A 19,848-nucleotide genomic window follows, 5' to 3' on the forward strand; every position below is an offset into this window, starting at 1 on the left:
ATTCCATATGTGTCCTTTTTTTCCCCGCCCTTGACAATCCCCTGGCCCCCCCCCCCCCCCCGTGTCTTATGTCCATTGGTTATGCTTATATGCATGCATACAAGTCCTTCGGTTGATCTCTTACTCCCCTCCCTTCTGCCCCCCAACCCTCTCTGGCCTTCCCACTGCAGTTTGACAATCAGTTTGAGGCAGCTCTGCCTCTGTATCTATTATTGTTCAAAAGTTTGTAATGGTCTTTATTATCCATGAATGAGTGAGATCATGTGGTATTTTTCCTTCATTGACTGGCTTATTTCACTTAGCATAATGCTCTCCAGCTCCATCCATGCCGTTGCAAATTGTAAGAGTTCCTTCTTTTTTACAGCAGCATAGTATTCCATCGTGTAGATGTACCACAGTTTTCTAATCCATTCATCTACTGATGGGCACTTAGGCTGTTTCCAGATCTTAGCTATGGTGAATTGTGCTGCTATGAACATATGGGTGCACATATCCTTTCTGATTGGTGTTTCTGGTTTCTTGGGATATATTCCTAGAAGTGGGATCACAGGGTCAAATGGGAGTTCCATTTCCAGCTTTTTGAGGAAACTCCATACTGTCTTCCATAGTGGCTGCACCAGTCTGCATTCCCACCAGCAGTGCACAAGTGTTCCTTTTTCTCCACATCCTCTCCAGCACTTGTCGTTTGTTGATTTGTTGATGATAGCCATTCTGACAGGTGTGAGATGGTACCTCATTGTTGTTTTGATTTGCATCTCTCGGATGATTAGTGACTTTGAGCATGTTTTCATATGTCTCTTGGCTTTCTGAATGTCCTCTTTTGAAAGGTGTCTATTTAGATCCTTTGCCCATTTTTTGATTGGATTGTTTATCTTCTTTTTGTTAAGTTGTATGAGTTCCCTATAAATTTTGGAGATTAGGCCCTTATCAGATATGACGTTGGCAAATATGTTTTCCCACGCAGTGGGTTTTCTTGTTGTTTTGTTGATGGTTTCTTTTGCTGTGCAGAAGCTTTTTATTTTGATGTAGTCCCATTTGTTCATTTTCTCTTTAGTTTCAACTGCCCTAGGAGCTGTATCAGTGAAGAAATTGCTTTGGCATATGTCTGAGATTTTGTTGCCTTTGGATTCTTCTAGAATTTTTATGGTTTCCTGTCGTACATTTAAGTCCTTTATCCATTTTGAGTTTATTCTTGTGTATGGTGTAAGTTGGTGGTCTAGTTTCATTTTCTTGCATATATCTGTCCAATTTTCCCAACACCATTTATTGAAGAGACTATCTTGGCTCCATTGTATGTTCTTGCCTCCTTTGTCAAATATTAATTGAGCGTATTGGTTGGGGCTGATTTCTGGGCTCTCTATTCTATTCCATTGATCTATATGTCTGTTCTTGTGCCAGTACCAGGCAGTTTTGAGAACAGTGGCTTTGTAATACAGCTTGATATCTGGCATTGAGATCCCACCTACTTTGTTCTTTCTCAGGATCGCTGCAGCTATTCGGGGTCTTTTTTTATTCCAGATGAATTTTTGGAGAGTTCGTTCTAGATCTTTGAAGTAGGCCATTGGTATTTTAATGGGAAGTGCGTTGAATTTATAGATTGCTTTGGGTAGTATGGACATTTTAATGATGTTGATTCTACCAATCCAAGAACATGGTATGTTCTTCCATCTCTTTATGTCTTCCTCTATCTCTTTTTTCAACGTCCTGTAGTTTTCTGAGTAGAGGTCTTTTACCTCTTTAGTTAAGTTTATTCCTAGGTAGCTTAATTTTTTTGGTGCGATGGTAAATGGGATTGTTTTTATAATCTCTCTTTCTGAAAGTTCACTATTGGTGTATAGAAATGCCTCAGATTTCTTGGGGTTAATTTTGTATCCTGCTACATTGCCAAATTCATGTATTAAGTCTAGTAGTTTTTTGATGGAGTCTCTAGGGTTTTGTATGTATAATATCATGTCGTCTGCAAATAAGGACAGTTTTACTTCCTCTTTTCCAATTTGGATGCCTTTTATTTCTTCTTCTTGTCTAATTGCAATGGCTAATACTTCCAGGACTATGTTGAACAGGAGTGGTGAGAGTGGGCATCCCTGTCTTGTTCCTGTTTTTAGGGGAAATGGTGTTAGTTTTTGTCCATTGAGTATGATGTTGGCTGTGGGCCTGTCATATATGGCTTTTATTATGTTGAGGTATGATCCTTCTATTCCCACCTTGCTGAGAGTTTTTATCAAAAATGGGTGTTGGATTTTGTCGAATGCTTTTTCTGCATCAATTGATATGACCATGTGGTTTTTTTCTTTCAATTTGTTTATGTGATGTATTACGTTTATTGATTTACGGATGTTGTACCATCCTTGCATTCCTGGGATAAATCCTACTTGGTCATGGTGTATGATCTTTCTGATGTACTGTTGGATCCGATTTGCTAAGATTTTGTTGAGTATTTTGGCATCTATGTTCATGAGGGATATTGGCCTGTAATTCTCTTTCATTGTGTTGTCTTTACCTGGTTTTGGTATTAGGGTGATGCTGGCTTCATAGAATGAGCTTGGAAGTGTTCCTTCCTCTTGGATTTTTTGTAGTAGTCTGAGGAGGATAGGTTTTAGTTCTTCCTTGAATGTTTGGTAAAACTCCCCTGTGAAGCCGTCTGGTCCTGGGCTTTTGTTTGCTGGAAGCTTTCTGATGACTGCTTCAATTTCTTCCTTAGTTATTGGCCTGTTGAGATTTTTAGATTCTTCCTGATTAAGTTTTGGAATGTTGTATTTTTCTAGGAATATGTCCATTTCCTCCAGGTTGTCTAGTTTGTTGGAGTAGAGTTGTCCATAGTATTTGTTGACAATCATTTGTATTTCTGTGGGGTCTGTTTTTATTTCTCCTTTATCATTTATTATTTTGTTTATTTGGTTCCTCTCTGTTTGCTTCTTGGTGAGCCTGGCTAGAGCTTCATCAATCTTGTTTATCCTTTCAAAGAACCAGCTCTTGGTTTCATTGATTTTATGTATTGTTTTTTGGTGTCTATGTCATTTATTTCTGCTCTGATCTTTATTATGTCCTTCCTTCTGCTCACTCTGGGCTTTTCTTGTTGCTCTCTTTCTAATTCTTTGAGATGTAGTGTTAGATGATTTACTACCATTTTTTCTTGTTTTTTGAGATAGGCCTGTAGAGCTATAAACTTCCCTCTCAGGACTGCTTTCATTGTGTCCCATAGGTTTTGGATTGTTGTGTTTTCATTGTCATTAGTGTCCAGGATGTTTTTAATTTCTTCTTTGATCTCATTGGTAACCCAATCAATATTTAATAACATGCTATTCAGCTTCCAAGTGTTTGAGTATTTTGGGTTGTTTTTATTGTAGTTTATTTCTAACATTATGCCATCGTGGTCTGAGAAGAAGCTTTTTATGATTTCAATCTTCTTGAATTTGGGGAGACTTTGCTTGTGACCCAATATGTGGTCTATTTTTGAATATGTCCCATGAGCACCTGAGAGGAATGTATATTCCATGGCTTTGGGGTGAAGTGTTCTGAAGATGTCAATTAAGTCCATCTGATCTAGTGAGTCATTTAGGATTGCTGTTTCTTTGCTGATTGTTTGTCTAGCGGGCTTATCCAGTGGTGTCAGTGGTGTATTAAAGTCCCCTACTATGATTGTATTGTTGTCGATCTCTCCTTTGATATCTTCCAGGAGTTTTTTTATGAATTTGGGTGCTCCTGCATTGGGTGCATATATGTTTACCAGGGTTATATCTTCTTGTTGTATTGATCCCTTTAGTATTATGAAGTGGCCTTCCTTATCTCTGGTTATGGCCTTCACTTTGAGATGTATTTTGTCTATATGTTTTGCTCCCCCATTTTTTTTTTTTTCATTTCCATTTGCCTGAAAGATATTTTTCCATCCCTTCACTTTAACTCTGTGTGAGTCCCTTATTCTGAGGTAGGTCCCTTGTAGACAGCAAATATTTGGATCATATTTTTTTATCCATTCAGCCACTTGATGTCTTTTGATTGGAGCATTTAGTCCATTTACGTTTATAGTTATTATTGAAAGGTACTTGTTTGTAGCCATTTCTATTTTTTTGTGTGTGGCTGTTTTCTTTCTGAGCTTGTTATTTCTTCTTTTTACACCAGTCCCTTTAGCATTTCTTGCATGGCTGGCTTGGTGGTGATAAACTCCCTTAGCCTTTTTTTGTCTGTGAAGCTTCTTATTTCCCCTTCAATTTTGAATGATAGCCTTGCTGGATAGAGTATTCTTGGATTCAGTCCTTTGCTTTGCATCACTTTGTAGATTTCCGTCCATTCTTTTCTGGCCTGATGTGTTTCTGTTGAGAAATCATTTGATAATCTAATGGGAGATCCCTTGTATGTAACTTTCCGTCTCTCTCTTGCAGCCTGTAAGATTCTCTCTTTGTCCTGAACATTTGCCATGGTAATTATGATGTGTCTTGGTGTGGTTGTGGGTCTTTTCGCGTTCACCTTGTTTGGGACTCTCTGTGCTTGTGTGACTTTTTTCTTCCCCACCTCAGGAAAGTTTTCTGATATTATTTCTTCCAATAGGTTTTCTAACCCTTGTTCCTATTTCTTTTGTTCTGGCACCCCTATTTTTCATATGTTTTTTCGTTTCATGTTGTCCCATAGCTCCCTTAGGCTCTCCTCCTGTCTTTTAATTTTTTTCTCCAATTGCAGTTCATTTTGAGTGTGTTTTGTTTCCCTGTCTTCTAATTCGCTAATTCGGTCCTCCGCTTCTCCTAGTCTACTGTCGAAACTTTCAATGGTGTTTTTCATTGCAACTATATCACTCTTCATTTCTTCTTGGTTCTTACATAAGTTATTGATTTTTTCATCCATTTCTTTTTGATTCTTACATAAGATGTTGATTTTTTTTTTATCCGTTTCTTCTTGATTTTTGCATAAGTTGTTGATTTTTTCCTCCATCCAGTTTAGGCATTCTAGGACCCTTAATCTGAATTCTTTTTCTGTCATGCTGCATGCCTTGGTTTCACTTAGCTGCTTTTCTGGCGAGTCCTCCTTTTCTTTCCTTTGGGGGTTTCTTTGTCTACCCATGTTTGATCTCACCGACATATCTAGATGTTGAGTTGTTCAGGGGGTGCTCCTTGTGTGGCAGTGGCTCCTCGGGCTGTGGTTGCTCCTCAGGTGGTTGTGGTAGCAGCTGCTCCTCAGCTGACAGCAGCTCCTCTGGTGGGTGCTGTTCACAGTTGTGGTGGCTCCTCTGGCTGGTGAGGGGAGGCTTCACACACAGCTGCTGTTCCTCAGGCAGAGGGTTCGCTGCTCACGAGGCTGCCGTTCCTTGGATGTGGGTTGGCTACACACGCAGCTGCTACTCCTTGAACTGGGACAGACTGCTCACGTGGCTGCTGATCCTTGAATGGGGGCTGGCTGCACTTTGCTGTTGTTCCTCTGATGTGGTGGGCTACTTGTGGGGCTAGTACTCCTAGGACTGGCTGCTGCTCGTCGGACAGGTGCAGGCTGTTGTGGCTCTGCTCCTCGGATCGGTGCGTGCTGCGTAGGGTTGCCGTTCCTCGGATGTGGGCAGTCTGCTCCTGTGGCTGCTCCTCCTCTGACTGGGGTGGCTGCTTCTGCTCCTCTAATGGGTCCGGGCCATTCACAGAACTGCTGCTCCTCGGATGGGGGCAGGCTGCTCACACAGCTGCTGTTCCTCAGATTGGGCAGGCTGCTCGTGCGGCTGCTGCTGCTTGGGCAAGGGCAAGATGCTTGTGAAGCTGTTGCTCTTCGGACTAGTGCAGGGTGCGGGCTGTGCGCAGCTGCTGCTCCTTGGATGGGGGCGGGCTGCACAGGGCTGCCGCTCCTCAGAAGTAGGAAGACTGCTCGTGTGGCTGCTGCTCCTCAGACAGGTCGGACTGCTTGCATGGTTGCTGCTCTTCGGATGGGGAAGCGGGCTGCTCACACAGCTGTTGCTCCTTGTACAGGGGCAGGCCACATGAGGCTGCCTCTCTTAGGCTCGAGGCAGGCTGCTCACAGGGCTGATACTCCCTGGACAAGAGCACGCCACTCACGTGTCTGCTGTTCACGTGGTTGAAAAAGTAATGTGAAAAGAAGTAGGAAATAAAGGAACAAACAAAAAAAAAAGAACAAAGAAAGAAGCAAAAAAAAAGCAACAAACAAAAAAAGGGAAAACAAAGAAAAAAGCACACACAAAAAAAGCTAACAAAATAATAATAAAAAAATAAAAATGAAAAATTGAAATGTCATTCCTTTGGCTGGCTTAAGATCCCAGTTTTCTGGAATGTCTGTGATTTTTGTTGTTGTTGTTGTTGCTGGGACTGAAAGCCCCTCTATAGGCCAGACCCTGTTAACTCCCAGGGACTAATCAGATCATTTTAATCCTTCATCTCATTCAGGGTGGAATCTGGGTGTGGCTGTATTCCTTGCCTGGGGGCTGGAGGGAGGAGTTAGGAGTTATGTCCTCAGGGGAAAATGGCTGCCCAAGTCCTGGGCTCAGGGGTGACTCAGCACTCAATTTTCTGCCACCTCTCCTGGCCCCCCTTCTCTCCCCAGCCTCTCCCCAGATTCCACTCATCTGCACCTTCTCCCGCTCCTCAGCACGGGTGAGTGTCTGTATCCGAAATGTCCTATGAACCGGGTTCAGTGAAAACAAACACACAAACGCCAGCTGCAGAAACGGGGAAGGCTGAGTCTCTGTAAGCTCCTCTCTTACCCCCACTGCATGGTCTTGTCAGCACTTCAGGCTGCCCCTTTTAGGCTCAGTCCTCCGTAATTACGGAACCCAGATCTCAAGTCCCCCAGCGCCAATAGTCCCGCAGATCTCCTTTCCCCAGTCAGGGGCTGTGCCTGTCCCAAGAGACATGGCTGTGTTCTGCGCGCGGTCTCCCTTGGAACCTCTGGGCTCAGAAGTCTGGCAAAATTTCCTTCCCAGATATCTGTTTTTTACCTTTCCAGGGGAACTCTGCACTTCCCGGCTGCAAACTGTCTCACCAGCTGAGTATACTTCACCAATTCGGGGTGGGTGTTATTAGTTTCCAAAAACTTTTATGTTTAATAGTGCGAATACATGAGGGTCTTTCACCTAAGTGAGTATTATGGTCCTAGTTGGTTTGGCTCAGTGGATAGAGCATCAGACTGCTGACTGAAGTGTCCCAGGTTTGATTTCCTGTCAGGGCACATGCCTGGGTTGTGGGCTCAATCCCAAGTAGGGGGCATGCAGGAGGAAGCCAATCAATGATTCTATCTCATCACTGATGTTTCCATCTCTCTCTCCCTCTGCCTTCCTCTCTGAATCAATAAAAATATATTAAAATCCCTCTTCAAAATAAAAACCATGTTATTATGTTAATTTTTATACTATTTAATGCGTTTTTATTCGAATAGAAAATAAACATGAAAATAAAACACCCAGATCTTAGAATATAAAATTCTAAGCTTATATTTTAAACTTAAAGAAATGAGTTTGCTTCTATTTTTATCTGTGTTTTAGAAACATCACTATCAGATTTGGGGACATTGATTCATCATGGTGGGAAGGACAATGAACTAGAAATGCTAGGCTCTAGTCTGGCTCTGTCATTTGATAACTTTGGGAAATAATTTGCTCCTCTACGTCTGAGCTTATTCATTTATACAATAGCAGCAATAATGCCTATTTATCTCACAGGCTTCTTGTGATGGTCATGAAGTTATGTGTAAAAGTAATTTATGATTTACAGTCCTAAAAAGCATAAATTATTTCTTTTTTTGACAGTCATATATATCTTATTTTAGAAATTCCAGTACTTTTATTATTCCTGGTCAACAAGCAGAGTTTGCAAACATGACTTGAACTCCATCAAATCACAGGGGTTACTAAATACCTAGGAAAGTTTTTCAGCTTCCATGTTTTGAGTTAACTTCCAAGTTTTGACTGGACCCTCAGGCAGGTGCTGGGGTAGCCAGAAACCTGGCCACGAACAACAACATACACTTACTTAAGTGTGTTCTGTGAATTCTATTATTTTCTATGTATGCCATGATGTGAGAAAATCGGGCGCCCTATCAGCATGATAAAAAACCCAAAGCATATATAACCCCTGTTCTTTTAGACATTTATAATATGGTACAGCAGCATAATGGATACTCCAGATGCCATGAAAACAATTACAAAGCACAGTATTGAGTTTAGAAAGCTAAAGGACTGTTTGAATATCACTGGAACATGAAAGATTCAAATTGGTGGAATAAGATGAATTTACCAATTCAGCTTTAAGCAGACCTTGGGCATGAATAGCATAGAAATGGAGCTGCTTAATGGCCAGAATTGTGATTAGGCTAAAAAAGATGCAGAAGGCAAGAAGATGGCATTAAGGAGAGATTTCATTTCCTTGACTTTCAAAGTTTTTAGATGCCACTTGCCCTCCTTGAGTCATGATCCCTTCTGTGCAATACCCTAACCTCAGCTTCTGTCATCACACTGCCTTCTTGTCGCAACTTGCATGGTGGGTTCAGGAGAACCTGTAGGAGGACTGACACACAATGAAGACACTACACAAGAAATAAGTTTTAAGCATGGGGGCCAGGTGGAACCTCTTTTGGGAAGAAGGACCACGAGTCCTTGCCTTGCCTGTTTTTATTCAACTTGTTTACACATTTGCCCTTAGCAAAGCACGTAGGCAGAGCACGTAGTAAGCAGATAGTATCAAGGGTCAGTAAACATCAGTAAAGCTCAGTAAACATTTACTCAAAGATTATCAGGTCAGGAAATCACTTTGAGACACTGCAATCTCAGCAAGAGAAATCTGTGCTGGCATCAGCCCTGCTGATGCCCAAGGTCCATGGCCTTCCAAGTTCCTTGTTGCACTTTCATGCCAATGCTGCTATGTGGTGGATCCCAGCATCTCCCCCTTTTTGTTTTCTTAATAAATCTTGAAAAGTGTATGCCATCTGCAGGGCTTGAGTCTTTTTAACACTTTTCATTCTGCATCTGCAGACTAGAATTAAACACACAAGACCAAGAATGAGACAGACAATAGTGGTTAGGCTGAGAGGCAAATGTAGGGAGATCCAATGAAAATGATTGAATTCTTCCATGTCCTTTTTAAATTGTTGCCAGGCATCTAAGGAACCAGTTTGTAAGTTTGCCTGGGATAATTGTTATCTGGGGCCAGAGTAGTTGATTGTCTGTGGCCACAGGTACAGGTTGAGGCTCCAGGTGCAAGGTCCTCATTAGTTTGGTCAGTTCCTTCTGTGGATCCATGTTGAAGTTTGATGTTCTTTGCAGGAATCCACACAGGTTTGGAGGAGTTTTCTGGAAATACACAAGCATATCCTCGACCAAATGTTAACAAAGGGTCGGGACCCTTCCATAAACCAGACTCAGGATCCTTCTATCTGACCAAGCCTTTTTCCTTTGCCGCATCATGACACCAGTGTAGCTCCATTGGGGTCTTACCATCAACGTTACAAGTGAAAAAATTTAAGGTAATTAAGTCTTAATGTAGTCTACCTAGTATTCCTCCTTTTTGTTTTTCAAGTTGGGATTTTAGCCACTGATGTTGGTGTTCTATAATTGCCTGTCCCTGGAAATTGTATGGTATTCCCATAATGTGTTGAATTTTCCATTTTGTACAAAATTGCTGGAAATGACAGCTTATGTATGCAGGTCCATTGTCAGTTTTAATAATTTTTGGAATTCCCATATGGCAAAACAGCTAGGCAATGATTAATGACCTGTTTCATAATTTCCCCTGTAGATGCAGGGGCCCAAAGGACCTTTGAAAAGGTATCTACAGAGATATGTAATGCCCCAAAATGTCCAAAAGGAGTATAATGTGTTACATCCATCTGCCAGATATGGTCCCTTTTCAATCCTTGAAGGTTAAATCCTGTATTATACCCTTGAGGCAGATGTAACATACAAGTGGGACATTCCTTGATAATCTGTTTAGCCTGCTATCAAGGGATCAAAAATTGTTTAGACAACATTTTGGCAGGCCGATGTAAAAACTGATGAGATTCTGTGGCTTGCTGTAACAAAGTGACTTATTTGCATATGTGTTTCCTGTTGTTAATGGACCAGGCAGGGTGGTATGAGCCATGATATGAGTAATATAAAAGGGATATTGTCTTTGCTGTACCTGTTTAAAAAGTATAAATAGACTTTGGTCACTGAGCCATTTTAATCGAGCAGTCTCAATTCTGTTTACTAGGCCAGCAGCATAGGCAGAATCAGAAATAACATTGAGAGGCTCCTGGAAATCCTGCAGTGCAGCCTTGATAGCTTCTAATTCAATCCTTTGTACAGAAGTGTGACTAGTCTGGATGACTCAGTCTGAATTTACTGTATGATAAGCAGCTTTGCCATTAGAGGAGTCATCAGTAAAAACAGTTAATGCTCCAGGAATAGATTCCTGCCTAGATTTTTTTTTTGGTATAATAATAGGGGTGTGAGTTCCCCTGAATATCTACTTATTCCAATTTGCCAATTCAAATCAGTCTGAAATAAAGTTTCTAACTGCTTCCTGGTAAGGGAAAGATAAATGCACTGTGGCTCTTCTCCTCTATAATCTGCCTCCAGCACTTTCTGCGTTGAGATATTAATTGAGCTATGAGTTCTATATACTGGTATGTAACCACAGTTTTAGAGGATTGATGCCCTAGGTGGACCCACTCAGTAATGTCAGGAGAGTCCTTATTTTTTAAGATGACCCCAGTGGGACTATTTGTAGTAGGATTAATCTGTCCTAATAAAGGCAATGTCAGCTGTACCCATGCTACTTGGGTTGAGGAGATTGCCTGCTCAATTCTTAGTAACTCCTCCCTAGCTTCATCTGTCAATGTTTGAGGTGAGGAAAGATCAGAGTCACCCATAAGTATATTGAATAAATTTGTTATTTCTCTTGTAGAGATTCTTAGATAAGGTCTTAACCATTTAATGTCCCCTAATAATTTCTGAAAGTCATTTAGGGTTTTAAGGCAATCCTTTCATATTTCTACTTTTTGAGGCCTAATACATTGGTTTTCAATTACGATTCCTCAGTATTTGTGTGTTTTTAAAAAAATATATTTTATTGATTTTAGAGAGGAAGGGAGAGGGAGAGAGAGACAGAAACATCAATGATGAGAGAGAATCATTGATTGGCTGCCTCCTGCACAAGCCCGCAACCCAGGCATGTGCCCTTGCTGGAATCGAACCTGGGACCCTGGAGTCCACAGGCCGATACTCCATCCACTGAGCCAAACCAGCTAGGACAGTTCCTAAGTATTTGAAAGGCATTTCTCTTTGTACCTTTTTCAGAGCAATTTTTAAGCCCCATTTAGGGAGTTCCTTCTCTTATTGGGTAAACTTTGCTAAAGTCTGCTTTTCCTGTGGGCTTGCTAAGAGCAAGTCATCCATGTAATGGATAATGTAATGCTGAGGATATTTCTCTCTTAATGGTGGGATAACTTGAGCAACATATTTCTGACACAAGGTGGGGCTATTGGCCATTCCTTGAGGTAAAACTTTCTATTGATATCTTTTCATAGGTTTTACATTGTTAATGGATGGTACTGAAAAGGCAAATCTTTGTTTATCTTGAGGTGCCAAGAAAATGGTGAAAAAACAATCCTTAAGATCTACTACTATAAAAGACCAATTTAGAGGTATTTGAGATGGCATGGGAAGTCCAGGCTGCAAAGCTCCCATGTCATGCATAGTAGCATTAACTGCTCTAAGGTCATGTAACAACCGCCATTTTCCCTTTGCCTTCTTAGGTATTGTAAATATAGGAATATTCCAAGGACTATTGGTAGGTTCTATATGGCCAGCTTCCAGTTGTTCCTGTATTAATTCATGAATATGACCTAATTTCTCCTTGGTTAATGGCCACTGATCCACCCATATAGGTATATCATCCTTCCATTGTATAGGATCAGCATGGGGGTGAGGAGACTGATCAGTGACCATTCCTTAAAAGGTTAATATCCTAATCCTTGTCTTCCTGGGTTCCCTTTGGCTTGAATGGGTTCTTTAATCCCCTAATTATTTTTTCCTAAACCTTGACCAGCTTGATATCCCATCTGGGTTATTAACTGTTGTCCTTTGCCAGTAATAATACTAGTTTGTAAACCCTCCAAAACATGCCGGCCCCATAAGTTGACTGTAATTACAAAGACTATGTAGGGCTGAAACCATCCTTTTTGTCCTTCCTCATCTTGCCACTTTAACACTGCAGCACTATGTTGAGTATTATCAGTAACTCCGACCCCCATAATAGACCTCATAGCTTCTACCATAGAAGCCAGAATTCTTTACTAATAACACTGACATTAGCTCCAGTGTCTATTAAACCCTTAAACAGCTTTCGTTATATTCTTAAATTAATCATAGGGCAGGTTTTACTAATTTCATGTACCCAATAAATAGCTGAGCTCCCAAATCATTATGTTCCTCTTTTTCTATTTATAACCTCACCCTGCTGAATATAAGATAAGAGTAGGAGCTGAACAATTCTTTGTCCTGGGGTAACTTGTATAATGTGTTTGCATTCTAGTATTACCTGGATTTCTCCCTCATTATCTGAATCTATGACTCCAGGCAAAAGAGTTAATCCTTTCAGAGTGTTTCCACTTCTCCCTAAGATTAATCCTAACATTCCTGGTGGTACAGGCCCCCAAATTCCTATAGGAACAGCTTGCCGAGTCATGTCAGGGGTCAGAGTGACTGCTACTATGCTGGTAAGATCAAGGTCTGCGCTCCCTGGAGTGGCTCAGATGAGGAAATTCACTGTGGGCCTTGCAGGGCATAAACCCCCTGTTGTTGATGGGGTTGGGGAAGGCCCTCTGGCTGTTTCCCTGTGGCTGGCCACTCCCTATGCCTTGATTTAAGGGCTGCCCATTTCTATGAAATTTGGATCTACACTGATTAGCCCAGTGATTTCCTTTTTGGCATTTAGGACACAAGAAGGGTGCAGCTGCATTGTTCAAAAAGTGCCTGATCCTACATCCTGACATGCTCAAATCATTTCTGTAATAGTAGCACTTTTTCTCAGAGGTATTAGACATTTCTTACAATCATCATTGGCATTTTCATATTCTAATTGTTGAATCATGATGTCTCCTGCTGTTCCATGCTGTATTTGTGTTCTCACTGCTTGAGTGAGGCGAGCCACGAAATCAGAAAATTATTCAGTAGGTCCCTGCATACACTTAATAAATGCTCCATCAGGATCCCCTTTAGCTGATAAAGCCCACCAAGCTCTTCTTCCACAAAGTCTAATCTGTTCACAATTTGGAGGCAAGTTTTTCCCCTGCTGATAAGCTCTCTTCAAGTTCTGTCCTACTCTTTCCCAACACTCTACATCTAATGTACCCTCATCAGGAAACCAGGGATTATGTTCTATGATAATAGGCAAAAACTGTAAGAGAGTACCCTCTGACACATTAATTCCCTTATCCTTGAGTATGAAAGCCAAAGTCTACAATAATGTTTTTCCCCTTTACTCGAATTCTGCCCCATGATGACATGGCTAACTTCAAGAAAGTCTCCATCCACTTATGGTCGTGACTCCGCAGGTGGTCTGGGCTTGTGAGTTCAGCGAACTTCCACTTTCACTTTGCTCCCCTCAGGCGAACCTTCTCCTTAAGTCGCTGTTTGGACACCACTTGCCAGTACCTGCATAGCGGGTTCAGGAGGACCTGTAGGAAGGCTGGTGCACAATGAAGACACTACACAAAAAATAAGTTTTAAGCATGAGGGCTAGGTGGAACCTCTTTTGGGAAGAAGGACCACGAGTCCTTGCCTTGCCTGTTTTTATTCAACTTGGTTACACATTTGCCCTTAGCGAAACACATAGGCAGAGCACATAATAAGCAGATAGTATCAACGGTCAGTAAATGTCAGTAAAGCTCAGTAAACATTTTTTTTTCTTTATTGATTAAGATATTACACATGTGTCCTTATCCTAAACATTTACTTAAATATTATGAGGTCAGGAAATTGCTGTGAGACACCACAATCTCAGCAAGAGCAATCTGTGCTGGCGTCAGCCCTGCTAATGCCCAAGGTCCATGGTCTTCCAAGTTCATTGTTTCACTTTCTTGCCAATGCTGCTATGAGGTGGTCTCCGGCTAGGACTCTCCTGTGAGATTACAATAGGTACACAAAGATAATCCATGGAAATCTCCAAATTTAACCACATCACAAGTCCCTTTTGCCATTTAAAGTAAAATAAAGGTTGTCCCAAAATTCACGCAAGAAGTAATTTTGATAGAAAATACAGGTTTATAATTAAAAACTGTAATTTTTTTATTGATTCACAAAGTATACAGTATAGGGTTATGTGCGAAATAGAATATTGGGTAAATTTCCACCATGACTTTGCTGGCACATATGCACTCTTTTGTTGAAATTTTCCATGACCGTTTTGCATAAATGTGGCTGAATTTCGATGAGGCTCATTTTCATCTTGATGGCTTAGTTAATCGACAAAATTGTCGCATCTGGGGTTCAGAAAATCCACGAGTGATTGTTGAGAAACAAATGCATCCACAACGTGTCACTGTTTTGTGTGGATTTTGGGCTGGAGGCATCATCGGACCATTCTTCTTCAAAAATGCAGCTGCTCAGGCAATAACAAAAGAGTGTGTATGTGCCAGCAAAGCTGTGGAGGCCATTTACCTGATACGCTATTCCAAACATAACCATATACTGTATACTTTATGAATTATAAAAAATTACAATTTTTAATTATAAACCTGTGTTTTCTATCAAAATTACTTCTTGCGTGAATTTTGGGACACCCTTTATTTATAGGTTCTGGGAAATAGCATGTGAACATCTTTGAGAGATGGAACTATTCATCCTATCGTACCAGCATAGTTAATTTGTAGTTATAGATTTCCAAAAGTAAGTTGAGATGATTTTGTTTCTCATATATATTGGGTTTCTTTATAGTAGTATGTGTGTGCAGGTGCTTCTTTATAATATTATGTGTGTGCATGTGTTTCTTTATAGTAGTGCATGTGTGCATGTGTGTAGTACTACTCATGCACATGAGTAGAGGCTCAGGAAATGTCTTCAAAAAAAGTATTTTGCATCCAACCAGATATACTATAAAGTCGGCAAACATGGATTGTGTGGATGGATTTTATCTGTTTTATTCATCACTGTTTCCCTGTTGCCTGCTGAAATGTCAGGCACATAGTAGATTCACAGTAATTCAATAAAGTAATGTCAGGCAAGTAATTAGCTTCTCTATGAAAAGAAAAATTTACTTATGTACCAGCTAGAATAACTCCATTGTATTATTGAGATGGATTATTTCAGATACTAAAAACCTGTGTAGACAGCAAAGATGATGAAGAGATGGCCATGACAGATAGAGCTATCACTAACCCTAACCTAATCACACTGAAATTTTATCATTAATTAACTCCACAGCCTCACCTATCTAAACTTCAAGTGACTGGATTCCCTTGCCCCTCTTTCCCCCACACAGGCTTCTATCTCCTAAATTCCAAGGAACCTCAGGATACTTTGAACCAGGGAAGCAATTGGCAGTGGCTAATCTGAACCTGTTTCCAAGGATCTCTTTTCTCTGACTTCCCTGTAAGCCAAAGAAACCCAGCCTAGGCTCTCCTGTTGCTTCTTTTATGCCCTTACTTATTTCACTGTTCTAAGTGTGTTTTGCTGAAGACAATAAAGTCTTGCTTGCTTTTCTACACTTTGACTCATGATTGAAATCTTTCCTTCAAGAAAATAAGAACCCAGGTCTTGTCAATTCCCCGTTAAGAGAAGAAAGTCGGAGGCTGGCTTTGGTTGCCAAAGGAGAAAAGCGAAAGGAGAAGAGAAGAAAGAAAAAGGAAGAACAAAGAAGAAAACTAGAAGAAATTGAAGCAAAAAATAAAGAGAACTTCGAACTCCAAGCTGCTCAAGAAAAATAAAAGCATAAAGTTGAAGATGAGCCTGAATTCTTGACAGAGCCCCCAAGTGCCACAACCACTACTACTATAGGTATATCTGCAACCTGGACAACTTTGGCAGGTTCCCATGGTAAAAGAAATAATACCATAACTACAACCAGTTCAAAGAGGAAAAACAGGAAAAATAAAATGACTCCAGAAAACGTTCAAATTATATTTGATGATCCATTACCAATCTCATACAGTCAGCCAGAGAAGGTGAACAGAGGAGAGTCAAAAAGTAGCAGTACCAGCGACAGTGGGGACAATGATAACATGAGGATTTCCAGCTGCAGTGATGAAAGTAGTAACAGCAATAGCAGCCGAAAGAGTGACAATCATTCAACTGCTGTGGTTACTACCATTGTGACCAAGAAACAGCCATCGGTTCTGGTTACATTTCCAAAGGAGGAGAGAAAATCTGTTTCTAGCAAGGCTTCAATAAAATTGTCAGAGACTGTCACTGAAGTGACCAGTAATTCTCTATCCACTTGCAAAAAATTGGGTCCATCTCTCCTTTCTTCTCCAAATGGGAAGTTAACTGTAGCAAGTCCTAAGTGAGGACAAAAGAGGGAAGAAGGATGGAAAGAAGTTGTAAAAAGGTCGAAGAAAGTATCTGTTCCATCAACTGTGATATCCAGAGTGATTGGAAGAGGAGGCTGTAATATTAATGCTATTCGGGAGTTCACGGGTGCACACATAGATATTGATAAGCAGAAAGACAAGACAGGAGACCGGATAATAACTATAAGGGGTGGCACTGAAACAACAAGACAAGCAACTCAGTTGATCAATGCTCTGATCAAGGATCCAGACAAAGAAATTGATTAACTTATTCCAAAGAATCATTTGAAAAGCTCAGTAAATTCCAAAATAGGGTCCTCAGCACCTACCACCACTGCTGCTATAAGTTCTTTAATGGGAATTAAAATGACAACTGTAGCTCTGTCATCAACATCTCAAACTGCCACAGCACTCACTGTGCCTGCAATTTCTTCTGCATCTACTCACAAAACCATTAAGAACCCAGTGAATAATGTGAAGCCTGGTTTTCCAGTTTCTCTTCCATTAGCATATCCTCCTCCACAGTTTGCACATGCTTGGCTTGCTGCTCAGACTTTCCAGCAGATCCGTCCACCAATGTTGCTCATGACCCACTTTGGAGGTACTTTTCCACCAGCTCAATCCACTTGGTGTCCTTTTCCTGTCAGGCCTTTGAGCACTGCCAGAGCTACTAACTCACCTAAGCCTCACATGGTGTCTTGCCATAGCAATCAGGATAGCAGTGGTTCTCAGGTGAATTCAGCAGGTTCTTTAACTTCAAGTCCAACAACTACAACCAGTTCATCAGCTTCAATGGTGCTTGGTACACCTACAAATGGCAGTCCAAGTTCACCTTCTGTCAGAAGGCAGCTTTTTGTCACAGTTGTGAAGACATCCAATGCCACCACCACAGGGATAACAACCACAGCAAGCAACAACAGCACTGCACCCACAAATTCCACATATCCCATGCCTACTGCCAAAGAACACTACCCAGTATCATCCCCATCTTCCCCATCACCACCAGCTCAGCCAGGAGGGGTTTCTAGAAATAGCCCTTTGGATTGTGGAACAGCATCTCCAAATAAAGGGGCATCTTCCTCTGAACAGGAAGCAGGTAGTCCTCCAGTAGTAGAAACAGTAAATAGTAGACCTTCAAACAGCAGCAGTTCCAGGAATTCATCAGTTCATTCTGTTCAGCAACAAACTCCAGGATCTGTTTCTCAGGAGCCAAGACCACCTCTTCAGCAGTCTCAGGTTCCTCCTCCGGAGGTTAGAATGACTGTTCCTCCTTTAGCAACAAGTTCTTCTCTGGTGGCAGTGCCTTCTACTGCCCCAGTGACTTACCCATGCCTCAGGACGCAAATGGGATGCTCCCAGCCTGCTCCTAAAATGGAAACCCCTGCTATTAGACCACCCTCTCATGGCACAACTGCCCCTCATAAGAATCCAGCTCCAGTTCAGAATTCATCTGTTGCAGTCCTCAGTGTCAATCACATTAAAAGACCTCACAGTGTTCCCTCTTCTGTTCAGCTACCTTCGACCTTAAGTACACAAAGTGCTTGTCAAAATTCAGTACATCCAGCAAATAAGCCTATTGCTCCCAATTTCAGTGCACCCTTACCATTTGGGCCCTTTAGCACATTGTTTGAAAACAGTCCTACTTCTCATGCCTTCTGGGGAGGATCAGTTGTTTCATCTCAGTCAACACCAGAATCTATGCTATCAGGAAAATCCTCATATTTGCCAAATTCAGATCCTTTACATCAGTCTGATACTTCCAAAGCTCCAGGTTTTAGACCACCATTACAGAGACCTGCTCCAAGTCCCTCAGGTATTGTCAATATGGACTCGCCATATGGTTCTGTAACACCTTCTACACATTTGGGAAACTTTGCCTCAAACCTTTCAGGAGGTCAGATGTATGGACCTGGGGCACCCCTTCGAGGAGCACCTGCAGCTGCTAACTTTAATAGACAACATTTTTCTCCACTTAGTTTGTTGACCCCAGGTTCATCAGCATCAAATGATTCTCCTTCACAGTCAGTATCCTCTGGAGTTTGTGCATCTTCTCCTGCCCCATCATCAGTACATTTAGGGTCAGAAAAGCCCAGCAACATCTCTGAGGACAGAGAAGTTCCAGTTCCTATTGGGACTGAATGTTCTGCACATATCAGGCAAACTGGAACTTCAGCTCCATCTGTTATTGGGAGTAATTTGTCCACATCAGTAGGGCATAGTGGCATCTGGTCTTTTGAAGGGATTGGTGGCAATCAACACAAAGTTGACTGGTGTAACCCTGGGATGGGAAATTCTATGATTCATGGACCAATGTCTGATCCAGGAGTGTTTTCACAGCATCAAGCAATGGAGTGAGAGAGTATAGGAATTGTAACTCCTTCTGGTACATTCCATTAGCATGTTCCTGCAGGATACATGTACTTTCCTAAAGTTGGGGGTATGCCTTTTTCTGTGTATGGGAATGCAATGATTCCTTCAGTAGCACCTATTCCTGATGGTGCTGCAGGACCCATATTTAATGGCCCTCATGCTGCAGACCCCTCTTGGAACTCCCTAATAAAGATGGTTTCAAGCTCCACAGAAAATAATGGCCCTCAAACGGTATGGACTGGACCCTGGGCACCTCAAATGAACAATGTGCATATGAACCAGCTTGGCTGATGAAGATCAGCTTGTTAGCCTGCAGATTCCTTTTCATACAGAGGAAATCACAAGTGGCCGGAAAACTATTTTTATGCTCCCAAATCATTCTACTGATGTGCTTGACTGAAGTGTGTAGGCTTTTTGCAGAAGAACTTACTAACTGACCTATTTTCTGTGAACATTTGTGACTGCCCATTCCCCATCATCATCTGTTTTACCTTAGTTAGTATTTTTCTTACCATTTTTCTTTTTTGCTCTCCCTCTTCCCCTTTGGACATAACTTTCTGTTGAAGCTGTTCTTTGGCTGGTTGGTATTAGTACTGTAAACTGCTTCTGAGCAAACACGGAAATTTAGCAAAATTATGTAAACTTGATCCTGAAGTTTTATAATGGTAAATAAATGTACAATTGTTTACATAACAGAAAAGGCTAAGCAGAAAGTAAATTTCAGTATGTCAGTATAAAGGCTCTACTTTATGTAGACTTAAATTAATGTGAGATATGTACCTTCATATTCAGAAATCTGGATGTTTCCTTCATACATTAAACTATTAATAAACATAACTTTTCTGCTGTGTAATTTAAGTATAAAGTAAAACAACAGGCATTATCAGTGGATATTTCCAACATTGGCTTTTTAAAATATATTTTTTATTGATTTTTCTATAGAGAGGAAGGGAGAGGGATAGAGAGCCAGAAACATCGATGAGAGAGAAACATCGATCAGCTGCCTCCTGCACA

The 19,848-nt window shown here is 41.1% G+C and overlaps 1 pseudogene; it reads left to right on the forward strand.

Annotated features, from left to right (window-relative positions):
* LOC102249861 overlaps positions 1-19,494 on the forward strand; it is a 43,044-nt pseudogene extending 23,550 nt beyond the window's left edge.
* The last annotated feature ends 354 nt before the right edge of the window (positions 19,495-19,848 follow it).

The sequence above is a fragment of the Myotis brandtii genome, unplaced genomic scaffold (assembly GCF_000412655.1).
Source record: "Myotis brandtii unplaced genomic scaffold, ASM41265v1 scaffold514, whole genome shotgun sequence".
Classification (NCBI taxonomy): domain Eukaryota; kingdom Metazoa; phylum Chordata; class Mammalia; order Chiroptera; family Vespertilionidae; genus Myotis; species Myotis brandtii.